This window comes from Cupressus sempervirens, chromosome 3 (assembly GCF_028749045.1).
Source record: "Cupressus sempervirens isolate cs-2001-9-10 chromosome 3, ASM2874904v1, whole genome shotgun sequence".
Lineage (NCBI taxonomy): Eukaryota > Viridiplantae > Streptophyta > Pinopsida > Cupressales > Cupressaceae > Cupressus > Cupressus sempervirens.
This window is the reverse complement of record NC_143120.1, coordinates 66,507,409-66,513,668: the sequence shown is the minus strand read 5'-3', so window position 1 is coordinate 66,513,668 and position 6,260 is coordinate 66,507,409. Positions and strand designations below refer to the sequence as shown.

General features: G+C 33.1%; 1 pseudogene; it reads right to left on the bottom strand.

Annotated features, from left to right (window-relative positions):
• Window positions 1-221: 221 nt before the first annotated feature.
• Window positions 222-1,031, bottom strand: LOC149564813 (peroxisomal membrane protein 13-like; annotated as a pseudogene).
• Between the last annotated feature and the right edge of the window lie 5,229 nt (window positions 1,032-6,260).

Below are 6,260 nucleotides of genomic sequence, written 5' to 3'. Positions count from 1 at the left end.
CATAGTTGGTATCCTCTTCTTCATTAGCTACAACTTCTTTATGTGGGGTTTTCTTTATTTACTGTAGCTCCTGCATTTTTCTCCTAGTTGCCCTCTATCCAACACGAGCATCTTGCTGTGAGTTCCCTTTCAAAGATTGGTTTCTTGTGGGTTCTCTTCTTAGTGTTGCAACTTCTTGATCTGGCATAAGCCTTTCCTCTTATTGTATGTGACTTCTTGCATTATTTTCCATGATGGTGCATGCCTTGAGAAAGGCCTCTTTTCCTTTGATCTACACCTTGTTTCATGTCGCTTCCCATGTTTTGTTGCATGAGGCTCCCTACCCCTTTAGGTTCTTCAATGTAGTAGTTTTCAAGTGTCTCTTGACCAACAATTTATTTGGATCTAGGCCTAGACATGCCTATTCATTTTCTCTAAACTCCAAGCAATCTCAACACAAACCTAGCAATTTCTCCATATAATAGACCTATCCGATCAAACAACTGGAGAAGAACAGTTATGAAAAAATGAAATGCCTGAGTGTTTTCATCAACAAGGTTGGAAATTTGTCCAAAGATATTGACAATGCCATGTAACACCTGCAGCATAGACTGCCAAAAGCTTGGTAGCGAAGGAAGTCCACCAAATGGATTATTTGGATTTTAAATCCCATTGTCATAGGGCCTCTAGTCCATTATTGAACATCTCACCATATCCATTCATGCTACCATATCCTTAGAGATGTTTCCATAAAGACCACCACCATATGATCCTCCCATTGCACTTTCATAACATGGACCTCCCAATCTTCCATACATACTATTTGATCCATATATACTAGAACCATATCCTGAATCGTATGGTGTCATAGCACCATAGCTTGAATTATAATTTTTTGTGGAACCAAACCCTCCATATTTACTTTCATAGCCAACAAAATGGTTTTGTTCCCATGGTCTTTGTGGCATAGGCCTACCAATTGTGTTTCTATTAGCAACTGGCAATCATCTTTCAACATCCAAATTTTTCTCTCCAATATTTGTGAGGTGCATATATTTCTTCTTCCTTAGGTAATGTAGTACAAACTGCTGCTTGAATGAACCACTGAACTTTCTTCCACCCTTATCAACATGTTAGTGCCATATGTTTTAGTGTACATTTCTCCAACTTTTAGGCAACTGAAGGGTCTTTTCTCAAATTTTCTCTTTATTTCCATATTAGTTTCATTTTCTAAGGCTTCAATTTGCACACAATCTTTATCAGTCTGATGGAATTAGTTGAACGCCAAAGTGGGTTTAGCTAAATATTTTATGTTTTCATACAACTGAAATGTCAAATTGATCCATCAATCATCTCAAACTAATTAGAATCAAGTTTGATCACTGAACCATCAATTAAAGACTCTTTTTTATCTCTTTATTTCAACTTGTCAATTTTGTGCCAGGAGGTCCTTTGATCGGCTTTAAAAATTGACCCAAACCTCTAATTTGCTATGAAATCAAACATGTTAATTCTCTATTCTACATACTCCTACCTTGTCAAATCTCATGTCATGAAAAATTATTAGTCAATAGATACTAACTATTGAAGTTGCCCCTTTAGAATTACCTGCAAGTAAACATGTCAAAAAACCACAAAACACTTTCGAATTTGGCTTTGAAACCTAAGTAAATTGACACTTGGGGAAACGAAAACTGGGGAACTTGTTCAATATCATGAGGACAACATAAATTTGGGATTTGGGCTAATGAAAAATAATAGGATGCAAATGAAAAGCAGTCAAAGTGGGCTATTCAAATTTTGTAGATTGAAAACACTAACAGAAAAGTATTTTTTGCAAATGGAATTGACCTGGGAAAGTGTACAAACAGATTTTTTAAGACTTGAAAATTGGCACACTTAAATTATTTTAAGAATACAACATGGTATTACAATCCATATGATCTCACCTATCATGGATCTCAAGTTATGACATCACGAACAGGGGTTCCAACAAATCTGCACTTCTTGACACCAGTAAAAATTTAGAAATTACATTAGGAATCACATTTGAAAACTGATTAAATAGATACATCATAAGATCAAATTTGAAACAGAGTAAGTCTCTAACCTCTAAAATGAAACTCAAAAGAAATTTTCTCATTTTGATCAACTAGGTCAAAGTCATAACAAGTTGAATAGGGCTTCCTAGAATTTAGAATAAATTGCATCAACATGACAGCAATAAATGACCAAATTTGAGGGATTCAAAACCTAGACAAACGGATTTAGAATGAATCAAAATATAAAAAATTGGCTCTTTGGTATGGACACTAAAAACTTACAAAGTGGTAAGTCATGAAACATTATTGAGTGTGAGATATTTATTTGCAAACTAGGCCTTTTGTCACTTTTTGACACTGACAAAAATGCAAATTTGACAATTGTTCAAAACAGGACTTCACGAAATGGATTAGAAAGAAAATTTATCATCATGGAACATGTAGATGTAGTAAATGAAAGGTGCTAGAACTATTAAACACCTCTTAGGTGTCAAATGGACAACTGGGTACATATGCATTAGAAAGCGTTTGTAGGGCTTAATTTTTGCAATGGCACTCAAAATCAAGTCTTTAATTTTGAGTCCCAATAGTGGCTCTATCTCTTGATGCATGTCCCTTGTGGGCATGGCAAGAGTTTAGATCTCTGGGAGAAGTAGACCATTCACTTGACTTCCTCTCGAACAACTTTATTAAAAGCACAAAACAACTACTATTATGTACAAACAATGGCCCCAGGTTACCAAACTTCAACAAAAACTTTTACCTCTATCAAAAACTTGATTTTCATCTAAAATTTCATGAGGTAAATTAGAAATACCACTTCTCTCAATTTCACCAATCAGATCAACATTCTAAATCAATTCACTTGGCAAAACTGAATCTACAACTTCACTTTCACAATTCGTATAAAAACTAGCTTCATTTTCTACAAATCGCTCATTATGAAAGTTCTGGTCAGGATGCTCAAAAGTATTAGACTCAAACTGAAAATCCTCTTCATCAAATGAATCATGCATGCTATCATTCTTTAATATGAAAGCTTCATACTCAACTTGGGGAAAAGGATCACACATACCTTGAAAATATGCATCCTTATGTATAACTGGATGATACTCAAATGAGCAATCAGATTTGTACTCACATATATCATCAATGTTAGAATCTAAAACTAATCCAAAATCCCTCAATGATTCTTCACAATCACCAAATGGATTAGTTGTCACATTAAAGTATTCATCATAAAACTTGGTACAAGGTACATGTTGGTTTTCAACAACTTCATCAAACACCTTATTATCAATCTCATAAGAAGCAAAATCATAATCTTTTTCACTATCATACTTGGAAGAAGAACAATTTGACCTCTTATAAAAGTAAGACAAGGTATCATCATTAAATTCATTCTCAACTAAATCTAAATCTTCCATGTGCTCTTCAAACAGAGGATTGATAACTCCATGCAATGACCTGCTTTGAACATTTTGACAAAAAATGGGCTGATCATCATCAAGATTTTCATCATATAAAGCATTAATGTGTAATTTAAATTCACTATCCATTTTACCTTCATGGAGACTCTCAGCGTATGAAGAAAAATTAGAACTATATGAAGACTCACTTTCTATTTCTTCTACCAAACATATAGTATCCATAATAACATTTTCTTCATTATCTTGTTTAGTATAACCATCTTAGATAGACCATGACTCATCACTAAGATGATTACCATATGTTGCAACCTCATTTTCTAACATAAAACCTTTTAATAATCCTTCACTCAAAACTTCATGTTCAAACCCATTAGCATCAATTTGATCAACCATTTCTTTATCTTCAAGCTTTGAGGAAAAATCACTCTCAAACTCTTCATATCCAAGTTAATTTGTATAAAATAAAAATTGAGATGCATTATCATTTTCAAACTTAGAACAAGAAATCATACCTTCATCTTCATGAGAAACTACACTCTCATCATTGCTCTCTTCTTCCCAATTTGCATTAGATTTACATGAAGATGAACATGTACTACCATTGTCCTCTTCTTGACTCGAGAAACCACTCTCATCATTATCTTCATATGATGCTTCTTCATAATATGTTGGATCAACAATTTTACCTATGTTACTTGACACATCACTTCCAGCTTCTTCATCCTCATAAATAGATGAACACCTTTCCTCTTCCTAATTCAATATATTTTCATCATAAAGAAAATCACCAATAAAAGAAGGAATGGCTGAACTTACATCTTGTATGTACAATTCATAAAGTGAACTAGATTTATGCTATGTTGCAGTAATACTACAAACATGTGCATTCAATTTAGCAAGAATGGTATCATTTTTTCTTTGCAACATAGAGACTTTATCTTCACATGTCTTTACTTCTGAATTTTAAACCAAATCATTTATAGCAATAGTAGCATCTATTTGCTGATCTGAAATCAAATACTTTTTATGACATTGATTTGTGCTTTGCACCTCATCTTGCTAGCAAACATTCCTAGAGAAGTGACTCCAGGTTATTCCATACTTTATGTTATTCTCAATCTCTATTACCATCAGGAATGCTTGATGCAAAGTCTCAAGCTCTTTATCTCTCAATAGATAACTCATTTTCTTTTCAAATGCATCAAGATATACAACTAGACACACTTGATCATCCAACTTATAACTTTAAGGAATCTCATTTAAAACCTTTGCAAATCTGATATTAAATTCAGGCACTAATTCATCATCCCTTATTTGGATTTTCAAGAACTTATCAAAATAATCAGAGATGCTTACTCTTTCCCCAAACTACTTCATGAAGGTTGAAAGTAATTCATCCCAAGATGAAATTGAGCATGCTAGTAGAAAGTAAAACCAATCCCTAGCATCAACTTCCAAAGTCTAAACAAACAACTTCATATGCACATCTTCATGAGCAATTTCAAAGTCACCCATCAAATCACTGAACAACTCAACATGATGGTTGGCTGAATTTTCATGGTTCCCACTAAACTGAGGCAAATATTTTTTGAGATTATACAACATAGGGTTTGGGAAACCATGAATTCCATTGAAATTTAATGGCATATATCTCTTGGTAGAAATAGATCTAGAATTCTTATCCATGGATTGCATATCAGGTGAAGGGAAATTTGACATTTCTCACAAACTTAAAACTCAATCACCCAGATTACTTTTAGAATTCATTAATTGCAATAGATCTAGAATTATTTCTACCAATTCAAATATTCAAACATACTTCAAAATGTGAAAACACTTTTGCTGAATCTATCTCTCATAAAGTATGTTGAAATGTATTAAACCATTCTCCTACTTGGTGCTGAAATTACCACTTGATGGAGAAAATTTTGTGGAGCTTATTTTCATGGAAATGAAATCACATGAAAGTGGAAAATACCTTTAGTGTTGCTGCATGAAAACATTGATCTGCTGACTGACATAAGTGTTGATTTTAATTCTTCACACCACTAATCAAATCCTTGTAGAGCCACCATTTCCTTGAGGAGAATCAAATGAAATCATTGCTGTGATTCATTTTTAATCATTCAAAAATTCCTATGATAGAAGATCAATCACAACACTTCAAAACTCATCAGTTAGGAACTCATAGACTCTCCCTTCTTACCTAAAACTTAACATAACCTTCATATCTGCATTACCAAGCTAAAAAGTCTTTGAAAACACTTATATATAACCAATCTACACTAGTACAAAGATTCTTTAGAGAGTCAACACTCACAATTGTGAGAAAGATTTAAAACATGATTCAAACATGACAAATCTGAATTAGATTTTCAACTTGTAGAACTTTGCAAATCTATAAACACTTAGAAGAGAGAAACCATTTTTAAACAATTCTGACTCTAAATTTACAACAGTACTTTGAAAACCACAACCAGCTGAATTTGACTAGAAATAAAACTTAGTAACAACACAATCTACATTCAATCCTTCAAAGCTACTACTATCTTGAACAAAGTATCATTGGGGTGCAAAAAAGACATTAGAGAACTTATTGTTGCAACTTTTTTCATGCACTTCTCTTGGTGTATTGAATATACTTTTTAAATTCTCAAGGTTTTTCTATCATTCAGATTCAATGTAGTTTCTAGTAGAGTTGCCATTTTTTTGGTGACTCAGATGGGCAAAACCATATTGAAAAATAGTACTGAAGTATTCAATTCACACTAGAGGTTCTTGTCCTTTTAACAAGATGTATTACCATCTT